The following is a 14,995-nucleotide window of genomic DNA, read 5'->3' as shown; positions in this document are numbered from 1 at the left end:
GTGCTGTCTTGTCCACTCCCCTCATTCTGAAAAAAGAAAATACTGGGGTGCAAAACATGTTGTTTATCCTGGTAACAGAGAGAATCAATTCCACAATTTCCTATATTCCAAATCCAGCCCCGGTTTGGATGATCAAATACCTTTCCCATTATAAAGGGCCTTCTCTCTTTTACAAGTTTGTACAGACTAGGATCTACTTATTTTTGGCTTCCTGCCACCCAGAACAGTGCCTGGCACACAATAGGTGCTTGCTAAATATGTGTTAAGTGAGTGAATGAAGAAATTGAATACACCTGTGCCAGAGAAGTAAGCCCTCTCTAGGATTTCCATGGCTCCCTCTGAGGGAGGGCTCCCTGTCGTGCTGGTGGCAAGGAGCTTATAAGGCCTCGGTCAGTTCCATGAACTGGAATCAATAGGTGGATTTGAGTGCAATAGCTTCTCATCAGACCTCTACATGAGGTCATCAGCGCACCACTGAAGCACTCCAATGGGAACATAGGAGCTCGGGTTCCCAATGCTGGACACTATTCTGATGAATGTCTGGTGGGCATTCATAAAGAAGAACTCAACTCACTTGAGAAACGGCTTTGGACATGATACTTTCAAGAAGAGAAAGCTTTTCCTTTGCAGAGATGTGACTCTAGTTGCAGGGGACAGCTAGTCATCATTGCCTGTCTTTTCCCAGACTCTATGGTGGCAACCAGATGTCCCAGCCACATGCTGACTTTTCTGTCCTTCCTTTATTAACAAACCCCAAAGAAACCAAGTGTCCAGATGGCCAGACTGCAAGGCTCTTTGATGATCATATCTCTTGGTTGGGACATGACTAAAACATTGGTTGGGACATTTCTAAATAGAGTACAAACCCTCAGGAAAAGCTCACCCCAGAGATACGGAATACTTCTCTTGGCTGGCAAGCTGAGTGCCGACTCTTGGGGCCCATGTTCTCTTCCAGTCCTGACTTCCTTCCTTAGGAAGCCTGGTGGAGCCCGTCCGTACCCTCCCTGGTAGGCTTGCTGATGATATTCCAACATCCCTGAAACACACACTCAGTAAAATGCATCTGAACTAATTCAGAACAAAGAGAGAACTGCAGTCCTGATGTTCCAGGCTTCCCTGGGGACCACCTGTCCCAGAGCCAGGGCTGACTGAGAATGCAGTGCTGGGCAGAAGCTGGTTCTGACGACAGTACATGTAAGCCCCACACTTCTTCCAGGGCTGTGACTCAACTCAGCAGCAGCAGCCATGGCTCAAGGGCAGCATTAGCTCAACTCTGACTACCACCAGCTTACCCTTCCTCTGAGCCCATGCCCAAGCCCTGTGCAAAGGGCATCAACACCCTGAGTGCTGTAGGGGAGTAGCACCTGTCCTGAAGCTGATAGTGCCCATGGGCCATTTTTTTTTTTTTTGAGACAAAGTCTCACTCTGCTGCCCAGGCTGGAATACAGTGGCACAGTCACAGTACTTGAACTCCTGGGCTCAAGTGATACTCCTGCCACAGACTCCTGAGGCCATCACTCCCAGTTATGTTTTTTCTCTTTTGTTGAAACAGGATTTCACTATGTTGCCCAGGCTATTAAACTCCTGGCCTCAAGCATTCCTCCCACCTTGGCCTCCCAAAGGGCTGGGAATGCAGGTGTGAGCCATCAGAGGAAAGTTGCTCAGCTCTGTAAGACCTCCCCTACCCAGATATCATATGCCTAACATTCCTTCATTATAATTCATTCTTTGAATTCTTCCCTGCCCTCTTTCCAGACTAGATGCCAATAGGAGCTTATGATTCCAGGATGAATTCATAGTATATTTCTACTTGAACAGAAAAGATCAAGAGCAACTTCGGGTGGTACTTCAAAGCCCTTCACATACAATGAGGCCTTCTTAATTTCAAACCTGTCAGGACCAGCCCTTCTTATGGTTAAAAATGGCATTCACTTTTCCAAAAAGACTCCGAGTTAATGCGTGAAGGTCATTCACTGCACAGCTTCTTCAGGCCAAGGCTCATTCGGAAGAAAGCATTGACTCACAGTTGGAGAAATCTGACCTCTGAGATGGTCATTCCCTTAGCAGAGATGGGGTTCTGGTCTGCACTTTCACTCTTTTCTCTTAGATGAACATCCAGTTTTGTTTTGTCTCATTTTCTCTTGAGCAAAAGAGGGCAGAGTCCACTACAGTTAGAGCTCTGTTCAATATCCGTGGGTTCTTCATCCATGGATTCAGCAAACCTCAGATTAAAAATATTCAATAGGCTGGGTGTGGTACTCCCTCCTGTAATCCTAGCACTTTGGGAGGCTGAGGCAGGAGGATCACTTGAGGCTCAGAGTTCAAGAGCAGCCCTGGTGACATAGCAAGACCCTGTGTCTACAAAAAAGAAAGAAAGGCAAAAAAAAAAAAATTGGAAATAAAAAAGGATGCTAAGCATACACAGACTCTTAGGCATTTTTCTTGTCATCATTCCCTAAACAGCACAGTATAATAACTATTTACATAGCATTTACATTGTACTGGGTATTATAACTAATCTAGAGATGATTTAAAGTTTATGGGAGGATGCGTGTAGGTTACATGCAAATACCGCATCATTTTACATAAGGGACTTGAGTGTCTGTGGATTCTAATATCCTCGGGGGATTGCAGGTCCAATCCCCATGGATACCGAGGGGGAACTGCATGTCACTCATTGATTCCTGAACACCCCAGCTGCTTCCAGGCCTTTGGCACTTTCTCACCTCTGTGCCTTTGCTCATTATTCCTTGGCTCTGTCACTTCCCCAGTATGTTTTTAAGCTGCCTTACAGAGAGAGGAGGAAATCCAGCCAGTTTCTGAAAATCAAGACCAAACCAGAAACCCCAAATCATCCATCAGAATTGGGTCCGGCTGCCCTCTCTCCTTATCCACTCAACTGCCTCCCTACATATTTATCTCCTATGCTTTGTTTTTCCTGAGCAGTTTGTAATTTGGGATTCAGTCTCATTACTTGAAGTTCGTCACCTCTCTCACTAGCTCTTACTTCCATGTAGATGTCTTGGAATTGACACAGAGTCCTCTTTGCCTCTCAGGCTGGTTTTGTTAGTCACCAGTAATGACCTGTTACTAAATGCCAGCACACCTCATTTTCTGACTTACTATGCCCTTTTGGGCAACTGGTAAACCAACATTCTCTTCTTTCATATCTTAAAATTCTATCCATCTTTCAAAGACAAATTCAGCTTCTATGCATAACCGAATCTTCCTTTTCCATCTCAGCAGTTTGTTTATGTTTCTATTACATAATTTATCCCTGTGTAAACAGTATAATTGGCTCCTTAAAATTTACCCTAGATTTGAGTCTCTTTGAGGGGAGAGTTTTATTTGCTTTTTTTCTTTCTAGCAGCCTTTACTATGCCTGGGATCTGAAGGCTTGTCTTGGAAAATGACCATGGAGATCGAGCAGAGGAATCTCTGAGCAGGAGATTGAGAAATATACTTGGACTTTCTCATTTTTAAAAAGTTTCTAACGTTTTGTAATATGGGTATCTGCAAAAACCCTATTTTCATTTGGAATGAGAGTCGGAAGTACTGAGTTTAAAATCCCAGCTCTTGCTACTCTAACAGCAAGCATATTTAGGTTTTACTTTTCTCATCTTTTAACAGCCTGGAGCAGTGTGTGTGTGTGTGTGTGTGTGTGTGTGTTCATTGTTTCCCAATATATAATGGTGATCTGAGAATCTTTAAATCTTCAGGCAGTATCACCCTACTGACTATCAACATGGAAGCTCACAGAACTCTGCACTCCTCTCTTCAGGCAGGAATATATATTCCCCTGCACATCTCTCTGGGTGGAAATGAATGTTAATCAATATAAAGGAAATTATTATCTTGGTTGATTTCAAGTTGTCCACCATACGTCTCTGCAGGCTAGAATCTTCTACAAAGGAAAATCTGCTCAGTTGATAATTGCCAGGTTCTACTCACCTCATCCACAGAACAAAACGAGTGATATTTTATATATGCATTTCATGTATCTTCCATGTATGAATTATGCCAATTTAATAGTCAATTAGCTCCAAAAAGTGGTGATTAATTTTGCTACAAATAGTGGTGAGCTTTTGTCTCTCAGGTGGTAAAAGGCTCAAGAATCTAGAATGCCAGCAAATGTGTTATTATTTTAAATCGCTAACCACATACTAACCATCAGTAGACTAATGACTTTTGTGCAGTATTTCTCAACATCTGGTCCATGGAACGCGAGTCTCTCAAAACCATTCTCAGAGAACAGGACTCTATTGTCGAATTAGTTTGGAAAATGCTGAATATGGACTCTTCACTCTAGAAAAATCTCAGTGAATGGATATTAAATATGTATATTAGGTTTATATTGAAGGCTGAACATTCCTGAGGAAAAGAAATTGAGTTTATTTGGTATAATCTGGTATTTTCCAAGCTTGGTTAGCACACATAGTGCATTACCATCCCAGGGAACTAGTTCCTCTTAGGACATATGTTGGCAACTCTTGCCCTTGAGAATATCCTCTTAGAAGTTTATGGAACTCCACACCTCTCTTCAGTAGGCAAGGCGTGTTTATTACTACAGTATAAGATAATAGCTCATGACAGATAAGCTCCCAAGAGCAGACACATCGATTGGTTCAAGTTTGGCTTTTTTTTTTTTTTTCAAATTAAAACGGCCCAAACCCTGAGCAGCAGCACTTATTCAATCTGCTTCCAATTTGCACATTCTAAACACAATCTGGCTTTCAGGTAAGAGGAAGATAAAATTGTTTTTTTTTTCCGCAGAAATCTGCCTTTTATAAATGTCTTTAATTTTCTGGCTCCAGATAAATCAGAAGTATCCTGAGAATAATGCTCTTTTGAGTATTTTGGGTTTTCTTTCACCACAGTCTCTTAAAAAAACTCGCGAGATTTGACTCCCAAATTGACAGAATCAAGTTGGCTTAAATCCATCTGTTCAGTCCTAATTCCAACATGGGAAAAGAGAATTGAGGAGAACAGAAGTTCTGAATAACATCTGGGTATTAGAAAAACAAAGAGGAGGTAGGATTTAACTACCCGATGAGGAATTGATGCAGCACGCCCTGCCGCAGGAAATGGCGCATTTTGGTCACTTCCACTCAGGGCAGAATGGGGTGGGGAAGGTGAGGAAGTCACACTCAGCTACCAAAGGAGGGCCGGCCCCCGTCTACTCAGCAGCAAAGTGGGGAAGCAAAAAGACTTTCTTTTCAGCATGCTTTTCTCGGACAACCCTTCTATGTCTTGTAACTCAGAAATTCCTCCCACAATCTCTCTCCCCGCAGTCAGTTGTCCATGTCCTTTCTCACTTCTCCCTTTCTTAATCAAAACTAGCTTTCAGAAAAAGTTATTTCTAACCAAGGCATAACTGTGTAATGATGTTGACAATGTTTTCCTTCCCAGAAGTCTTTGAATACTAATAAGGATAAAATGTCTCCTGTAATTTCTTGTCTGGTCAAAGTCTAGTCCCATCCCAGCAGTTTACCGTGAGAACCCAGCCATCTTCAGATGACCTGCCTCTCCCTGCAATATTGGCTTCTTTTCTTTTCTTTTTCTTTTCTTTTCCTTTCTTTTCTTTTCCCTTCCTTCCTTCCTTTCTTTTCTTTCTTTCTTTCTTTCTTTCTTTTTTCTTTCTTTCTTTCTTTTTTTTGAATCAGGGTTTCTCTCTATTGCCCAGGCTGGAGTGCAGTGGTGTGATCACAGTTCACTATAGCCTCGACCTCCTGGGCTCAAGTGATCTTCCTGCCTCAGCCTCCCAAGTAGCTGGGATTATAGGGATGAGCCATCATGCCTTGCTATTTTTAATTTTTTTTAGAGATCGGGGTCTTGCCATGTTGCCCAGGCTGATCTTGAACTCCTGACTTCAGGCGGTCCTCCCACCTTGGCTTCCTAAAGTGATAAGAATACAGGCGTGCGCTACCATGCCCACCCAAAAATAACTTTTAATAAGAGTTGCCATATATTACTTTCTTTCTATGTGGCAGGCACCATATTGAGTTTTCTGTTATTTATTTAATTTCCTCAACAACTTACAAGGTTGAATAGCAGCTTCATTTTAGAAATGAAGAAAAAGCCCTGAGAGAAGTGAAATATTTTTTTCCCAAGTTGACTGATGACAGAGCTAGAATTTGAATCGAGATGTTTCAAATCCCAAGCACGTGCACCTGATGACTCTGCACACTTTCTGCCAGAAGCTCCGCCTGGATGGGGATCAGCGGTTCTCACCCCGCAGCTGCAGCGAGTGGTGAATAGTCAACAGGCCACAATCCCTCTCACCTGCCCATGGGTAAGCCTCTCAGACCCTCTTCTTCCCAGGTCTTCTAAATATACAGGATCACTAGCGACTCTCATCACTGCGCTCTACCCTGGAATCCCTTCATCCCTGGTCCCCTTTCCTAGATTGGCATTCCTGCTTCTGAACACCCACTTCCTAACACATTATATGAGCCCTTCTTTTCCTCATAAGCCCCTTCTGCCACATTCATCCCTTGACTAGGGGGATGTAATAGGAACATATATTTTTATTAGGGGTTGTCTCGGTGTTTCCTGAAATTAAATTATACATGTGTAAATGTGTGAATCAATAAATATATATACACATAAATATACATCTGTATATATGTCCATAAATACACACGCACACAATATATTATATATGCTACCTAATGGTTACTGAATAGAACTGTCCTTGCCATTCTGCTACCTTGAACCTCATTCAAGTGATACTTCCTGGCAAATGAGGAAATGTTGGCTGACATGAACATCCCAAGCTTCTGTTTCTCATCAACAGTGTGCAACCGATTTCTGAGCAGTTAAGTAACTGGGTGAAAACTATTTCTGCCCAAGGGCAGTCAATGTGAAGAAGTTGATTCAGCCACTTTACCTCTCAACAAATTTAGCATCCAACAAATACTTATAGAATACCCATGTAAGAGGCACCATGATGGGCATTGTCAACCAAAAAGTGATTGAGGCAGGTGTCAATCCATAGAGGTTTATTTTGTCAAGGTCGAGGACATGCCTGGGAAAAAACACCAGTTGCAGGGACATATGTGACCTGTGATTTTTCCAAAAGGGTTTAGGAACTTCTGTATTTAAAGAGGAAAGAGGAAGCAGGAGGGGAAAAAAGAGGGTAGGCAGTGAGGTAGGTGGTTACATTCTAGTGAGGCTCTGATGAGCCTTAGTAAACTACATTTTACATGTGAAATGAGAGTGTAGATGAAAAAGTCAGTGATGCCTGGTCTCATGCTCAGTAAATCTACATTTCATTTAAGATTAAGTATTATAGACATGAGAAAAGAGGGAGTAGAGGAAATGAGGCTATGATATGGGGTTGTGAAATTACAGCTATCTGCTCCAGAACAAAAGGAAGGCAGGATTTGTGACTCGGTTCCCAACCTTAACTTTCCCTTTGGCATGGTGAGTGTGGAGTCCCGAGATTCTATTTTCTTTCACAGCACTGGGAATGAGAAGTTGAAAAGATGTGCGTCTACCCTCATGGGGCCCATCTTCATAGAAAAACAAAGGGGCAAACATCCAATGGAATAAAAATATTGCTACCATGCCCTCATGGACAAAGGGCTCTAGAAGCAGAGAAGACTATTTCTTGTTTATGAGACGAAGTTGTTTCTTTTTAAATCCATAAATATTTGGTGTCCTTAACCAGATTAAAAGTCCTTGAAGAGAAAAAAAAATCAATTTTTTGTTCTCTCTTGCCCCATGTTAGCATTTAGTAGAGTCATCTCCCTACAGCCAAGATTTGAGTTGTGAGGCAGGCTGCTTGTGTTGCATAAGGAACAACTAAGATGCCTCACAGAGGTGCCCTAAGGACAAGCTAATAGAAATGAGGCCAAAGTGTTTTGTTAGTAGAAAGTTTAAGAGAGCTGCAGAAACACTTCACCGTGACCTAACGAAGGGAAACAAGAATGCAGGAGAGAGAGCAAGACCTGCAGAACAGCTTGCAGATCACGGAAGCATCTTCTGTCTGACAAAATATGAAGATCCACATGAGGCAATGGCCACATCACCCAGTGACCAGGGAGCCTTGAGGAAAACAGGGGGGAAATGGACTTCAGAAGGAAGCCCTGTCCCTGGCTAAAGAAGGCTGAGGAGGCTTGGTTCACATTGCCGGTTATTTCAATTTCTGATCCTCAAGGCACGAGGATGCCCAGGCAGAGCTTTGCTCATGGCACCATTAGGAGAGAGAGGAGAGCACTTTGCCTGGGAGGCATTCACCTGGTTCCCCCGCAAAGCAAAGAGTGCAAAGATACGACCATGCAAATCACCTCGGGGTGTCTGGATGACTCTGCTTGGCAGTCGGCTTCCTCAAATTATGTCTCCACTTCTGCTACTCCTCACACAAGTCTACAGCATGTCCTTACGGAACCTTAACTGATGATGCCTAGATTGGGTGGGATTGTTGATAATGTTGAATAAAGGGGAGATGATGTCACTAGTGATAGGGACAGGAGGCAGGGAAATTCTGGGCAGAAGAGAGTGGGTCCCGGGCAAGGGCCCCACCCTCAAGCCTGGAACCTCAGCCCAAAGTGAGAACATACATCCCTGTTTTTCTGCCTGAATGTTGCCTTTTCCAAAACCACCCATGGCCCACCCCACCCCGCTCCCCATCCTGTGCCCATAAAAACCCCAGGCAGAGGGAGTAGAGAAGAGCAACTGGACATTGGAGACTATGTTGAACGTTGGAGAGATGCAGCTTGACTTCAGAGGAACAGCTTGATGGTGCAGCTTCAGAGGGGAGTCCAGCCAAGGACAGCTGGACTCTGGGGGAAGATTATCTTCCTGCTGTGTCCCCTTTTCAACTCCCCATCCCGCTGAGAGCCACTTTCATTGGCAATAAAATCCCCCACATTTACCATCTTCAACTCATTCATGCAACTTTGTTTTTCAAGAATGCTGGACAAGAGCTCAGAGCCACAAGTGTGGGTGCAAAAGGCTGTCACATTGACCCTCCACTGAGCTGTTAATACTTAAGCCGTCTGCAGATGGCAAAGCTAAAAGAGCACCGACTGTAACACTCCCTCTGGGGCTTAAGGGGTCGTGGACACCCCCTCTAGACGCTGCCTTGGGGCTGGTATAGAGTTCGTTTCTACCAGTGCCCAAAAGCACTCACCTCGGCTCCTGTACCTGTTCACCTGTGTGGTCCTTCCCGTGGGGGGGTTGAGCACAGTGGGTTCAAGTGAGTGGACTTCACCTCCGCCAGCACCGGAGCACCTGGCTAGTTCCCACGCCCACACTCCAGTTTCCACCTGCAAAGGGATGAGGGGTAGTTTCCTGCTTCACTAGCATAAAACAGAGTGCCACTCTGAGCCTACAAAACCTGTTCAGGCATCTGTTTTTTTAAAAATGGTTTGTTTTTACAACTTTCTTAATAAATACATAGATAATTCATAAAAGTAGACAACCATAAGTCACGTGTGTATAGTGATCAACATTTAACCTCATGAAATTTAAGGATAGTCTATGGATTATTTGCCTTGGAGTTCCTTACTTTTTTTTTTTTTTTTTTTTGAGACAGATTCTCGCTCTGTTGCCAGGCTGGAGTGCAGTGGCATGATCTTGGCTCACTGCAACCTCTGCCTCCCAGATTCAAGTGATTCTCCTGCTTCAGCCTCCCGAGTAGTTGGGATTACAGACCCATGCCACCACGCCCAGCTAATTTTTGTGTTTTTTAGTAGAGACGGGGTTTCACCATGTTGGCTAGGATGGTCTCGATCTCTTGACCTCGTGATCTGCCCGCCTCAGCCTCACAAAGTGCTGGGATTACAGTTCCTTATATTTTGAAAAAAAGGTTGTGTCATTTCCTATGGCTAAAAATTGCTGTTCTTTTGTTAACTGGCCAACATTCAACTTTCGTTACACTATACTTTGATTTCTATTCACCTGTCTATACCTTGCACTAGACTGAATTTCATGAGGGCAGGAATTATCTCTTGTTTAGTATCTTGTGCCCAGCTTGGCATATACAAGTAGGTGCTAAGATTATGATTGAATGAATGAATAAATACTATGTTAATGTAACAGAGGTAGGGTCTCGGCTTGTCATCAGGTCTTAGCTAAGCCTAATCATTTTTCACATGAGATAATTCTTACTCTCCTAAGTTACACTGGTAGTCACTGAATTTCTGTTCTGCCATCAGAAATGCAAATTAATTATGCAGATTGCATCTCTTTACATTCTGGACAATTAACTTGCAAACTGGTATAAATTCTAGTCTTCTTATCTCATTGTAAAAGGATAGAAGGCTTTGTCTTGTTTTGCAATACGAGATGAAAACATCGAGCTGTTTCCCTTCCACCCTGGGCTATAGCTTTGGGCTGGGTCCAATGCCACATAGCTAGATCTCAAGCCTGGGGCTTCCGTGCCAGAAGCAAGACTGAGAGGTGCTGTGGGAGTCAGTTGGAAGCTCAGCTCGGGAGGCTCAAGGTTCCACATACAGGCTCCTGAGACTCCTGCACATGTGCTCAATTATTTGCAGTTAGGTCCTGGCTCTCCAAACTGGCACATGAACAAACAGGGCTCCTGTTCCTTAGGGCACAGGAAAACTTTATAGAGTTGAAAGCAAAGCATGTAAATGATGGGGCCCCAGATTTGAGAAATTACAGGCTTGGACATCTACAGGAGCCATTTTGAAGATAAACAGAAGAGAGGAGGAGTTTGTTTGTGTCTTCATCTCTGTGGACTAAGTAGGCACAGCCAGATTGCCCCAGCTGGGGAGAAGGTGTGTCCACGCTTGTGATGTAATGTGACTTTCTTCAATGCCGTGTGACTTAGTCCATAGAATCTAAGTAGGAAAGCAGATGAAGTAGGGGGAAAAAATGAGGAAAGCTTGCAGTTGAGTTATACATTGCCTTGGAGAGATTGCATATCACTTGAGCACAATTTACTCTCAGTTAAATCAGACCGTCTTTTCCATCCACTTCTTCTGGGCAGCTTCTGAATGTGCCCTAGCATTGCAGATTCATTAGCATGGGGGTTCCGGCTTGCTTTTAGCCTCAGCAGAGAAAGAAGATGTTCTTCTCTAAGTAATTTCTTTAAATTTAGAAGACTTTCTGACCCAGAATCTTATTTCCCAAAGGAAAAGAAAGAAGAGAAGCACAAGCTCAAAGGGTTTGGAAAGCATATTGTGTTGGAAGATAGATATTCATTCCCCTTGACTAAAGAACAATCATCTTGGCGGGGGTGGGGGTGGGCCTGGGGAAGGGGGAGTCAGGAAAGGAAGGGAGTAGATACTCCAGCCAGCCCCATTCCCCTTGAGATAAACTGAGGGGCTGATGTCAACGTTGGCGAATGACTATAGCATCTTGCTTTCATCCAGACAATCTGCAGAGCGACCGTGTGCAATTCATTTCATGCCCTCTTCACAGCTGAGAGGTCAGCCAGGCGGCATCATTACCCCACATTGAGCTGCTCCTCCTCTCTGCCTCCAGAGCACACAGCCCATGTTGCCACCAGAGCACTGATCAGATTGTGTCCTGGCTACTCTTTCTAAAGTGTTCGTGTGGGGTTTGGGCATTGCCCCTATATCAGAGGACTCAGGAAGACCTGAACTTTCATCTGCCAAGCACACTCCCTCCCGCCTGATTCCCTGAGGGAGATGTACAAATGAAATGAGTGATAATGGGTGAGAAACCAAACGCTCACTTTATTTTCAGCCAAGTTGCTTATGGACTGCAGCACTGGGATGAGCCTGTGGGCCTAAATGGGGCCTCTGTGGATCCCCAAACGTAAATGTAGTGTTGAACCCCAAATGAAAAGCCTGTTCATTTGTGAAAAAGAGAAAAGAGATCCAGAGGCTCCATTCTAGAGGGACAGGCTCTGCCTTTCTCTCAAGCCAGCCCAAGGGAGAGAGCAGAATTGGGTGTGTCCACAGCTGAAGTACGGAAGCAGGAGGAATCAGACAGCCATGCCCAAATGAAACCCTGTAAAACCTGCAGCCCCACCCCATGGCAGATGGGACCCAGTCTGTGTCCTGGAAGCTGGCTCTCGGAGGGTGGATAGTTGGGGGGCTTAGTATAGGCGAGAGGTAGGGGGTTGCTTCTCCTCTATAGATGTGTATTATCCTGTCTCCCTTAGTGTACTAGCCTGTGAGCTTTCTCAGGGCAGGCAGTGGGTCTTAAGCATCACTGTAGCTGCATTCCACCTTCTAACACACTGTAGCTGCATTCCACCTTCTAACACACCATGCAGCACAGAGCAGGCTCAGGAGAGATTACTCCGTATTAAAAGGAGATGGGGCTCAGAAGTGTCAGGTGACTTGCTCAGATTCTGCAGCTAGCAAGTGTTTGATAAGTGGGACTCGGGTTTTTTAATTGTGTGGTTTCCTTACATTTTGTTTCTCTGCCACATGACATCTCTCTAGAACAGGCAGAAATGCATCCGAAGGGAGCCCAGCTGGGGTTCATGACCCCTGCAAACATCCTTACGTTGAATGCAAACTTTTGTGTGTTGATTTCTGAAGAGAGGCTCAGTGGTTTTCAACACGTTCTCAAAGAAGTTTGCGACCTAAGGAAAAGTTAAGAACCAATCTTTCAGGAGATTGCATTGGAAGCTCGTCTAAATAATACGCATAGTGCCTGAGTGCTGTAGGCACTAGATGAGGATCAGCCTCCTTCCCGCTTTTCTGAAAGTGAGGCAGCAGGAAATGGATGGAATCCCAGTGATCACCCTCTGTCACATCTTCACCTTTGGAAGGTGTCTAGCTTGGAGTTTCAAATTAGAAAGAGAATCGACTCACATGGGAGCATATTTTCTCTAACTTGAAAAAAAATAAAGAACATCACTTTCAGCCCCAATGTATCTGTCAAGTGAAAAATGGATGAAAATGTCATGAAGATGATTGAGAGACAGATACACCCAGACACCAACCATGATAACCATGTTACCTCAGAGGATTGAAACTTCAAAATGGTCAGACTTTTTTTGTTTTCTGAGATGGAGTCTCGCTCTGTCGCCCAAGCTGGAGTTCAGTGGCGTGATCTCGGCTCACTGCAAGCTCCACCTCCGGGGTTCACGCCATTCTCCTGCCTCAGAACTCCCGAGTAGCTGGGACTACAGGCGCCTACCACCACGCCCAGCTAATTTTTTGTATTTTTAGTAAAAACAGGGTTTCACCATGTTAGCCAGGATGGTTTCGATCTCCTGACCTCATGATCCGCCCTCCTCAGCCTCCCAAAGTGCTGGGATTACAGGCGTGAGCCACCGCGCCCGGCCCAAAAATGGTCAGATTTTAAGGTTCCGTTACATCACCAAACCTGAGCTGGAAAAACAACAACATAAAAGAGCTAGCCAGCCGGGTGCAGTGGCTCACGCCTGTAATCTCAGCACTTTGGGAGGCTGAGGCGGGCAGATCACAAGGTCAGGAGTTCGAGACCAGCCTGGCCAACATGGTGAAACCCCATCTCTTGTAAAAATTAGCCAGGCATGGTGGCATGTGCCTATAATCCCAGCTACTCGGGAGGCTGAGGCAGAAGAATCGCTTGAACCTGGGAGGCAGAAGTTGTGGTGAGCTGAGATCATGCCATTGCACTCCAGCCTGGGCAACAGGGCGAGGCTCCGTAAAAACAAAAACAAAAACAAAACAAAACAAAACAAAAAACCTAGCCGTGTTAAAATTATGACCAAGGGAGGTTTTCTTTCAGAATTTGTTCTATTGTTTATAATGCTTGTCAGAGGAGTGTTGATGGGCACAGAAAAGGAGGAAGGCCTTCCATGATTTAGTGAATTTTTTGTGTTTATTACTTAGCTCCTGAATTAGCCAGGTTAAGGTTGATTATGCTGTTGTAATGAATAATCCCCAAATCTCAGGGGTTTAAATACTCAAAACCTTAGTGCTGTTGTATTACACACCTACCATTGGGCAGAAGGGGCCTCTGGTCTTTGTAATTGTTAAGGATCCCAGGCTGAGGGGGGATCCATCATTTTATGACACCACTAGCTTCACACACAGTTTCAGAGTTGACTGGGGCAAGGTAACTGCTGCCCATATTCCACTGGCCAAGCAAGCCACATGGCCACACCTAGCCTCAAGGGGACGTGGGGATATGCACTTCTCCATGTACCTAGAAGTGAGCCTGTGGGTGGTAGTTAATCCCTGAATCCTAACTCAGGCATCCTTTTCTATCCTGAACCGAGTTTTAAAAAGTCATGTGGAATAGAAAGAAAGAAAAAAAGTATCTCTGCACTTCATCTCAATAACTGTTTCGTTTCTGATCTGGAGTTGAATAACAAATGTTTACAATAGAAAGTTAACACTGCCTCCATAAAGGACTCAGATCTGAGATCTGTGGAAAGAATATACTTGTTTGAGAAGAACTTACTAACACAATGCCTCCAATTAGTCAGGAATAGACCCTATGAGAAAGCACACTGGTGACGACACACCTTAAGTTAGTTGTGGTCGAATGAAAAACGAAAATGTTCAAGCTATAGTTGTCACAGTAAGATGTGTGTCCACAGAACCCACAGTTGGAGTTTCTGAGGCATGTTTAGCATGCAAAATTGCATGAGGTTTAAAGCTAACTTACTCTGTAAGACAAGTACTTTAATACTTGTTGCTCACTTTCAGACCATCGGCGAACCCCTTTAAAAGGCCAAGGTGTGGTGTTTGTGTGGATAACAAGTAATATTGGAAGTGATACTGAAAATTGGAATGACACAGAGGAAATTAGCATGGGCCCTGTGCAAGGATAACACACAAACTTGCAAAGCGTGTAATATTTTGGGGCAAGATAAAAAATGTTCTGCGGATGGGTGGTGGTGATGGTTGCACATCAATGAGAATCAACTTAATCCCACTTAACAGTACACATAAAAATGGTTAAGATAGTAAATTTTATGTTTTATATATTTTACCATAATAAAAAAATGTAAAATATCTCATTCATTTTTATGTTGTTCACATTGAACTGAAAATATTTTGGATATGTTCATTAAATAAAATATATTATTGGCATTTTTTAAAGCCAGCAT

At 43.9% G+C, this 14,995-nt stretch overlaps 1 non-coding gene across 1 annotated transcript; it reads left to right on the top strand.

The window, feature by feature from the left end:
* The first annotated feature begins 14,642 nt into the window (after positions 1-14,642).
* On the top strand, positions 14,643-14,747 carry LOC112438369 (U6 spliceosomal RNA). The gene has a single exon (XR_003026806.1). It is a non-coding gene; the product is annotated as a U6 spliceosomal RNA (small nuclear RNA).
* The last annotated feature ends 248 nt before the right edge of the window (positions 14,748-14,995 follow it).

The sequence above is a fragment of the Pan paniscus genome, chromosome 1 (assembly GCF_029289425.2).
Source record: "Pan paniscus chromosome 1, NHGRI_mPanPan1-v2.0_pri, whole genome shotgun sequence".
In the NCBI taxonomy this organism is placed as follows: Eukaryota; Metazoa; Chordata; class Mammalia; order Primates; family Hominidae; genus Pan; species Pan paniscus.
Note: the sequence above shows the minus strand (reverse complement) of the source record. Positions and strands in the feature narration are given on the sequence as shown.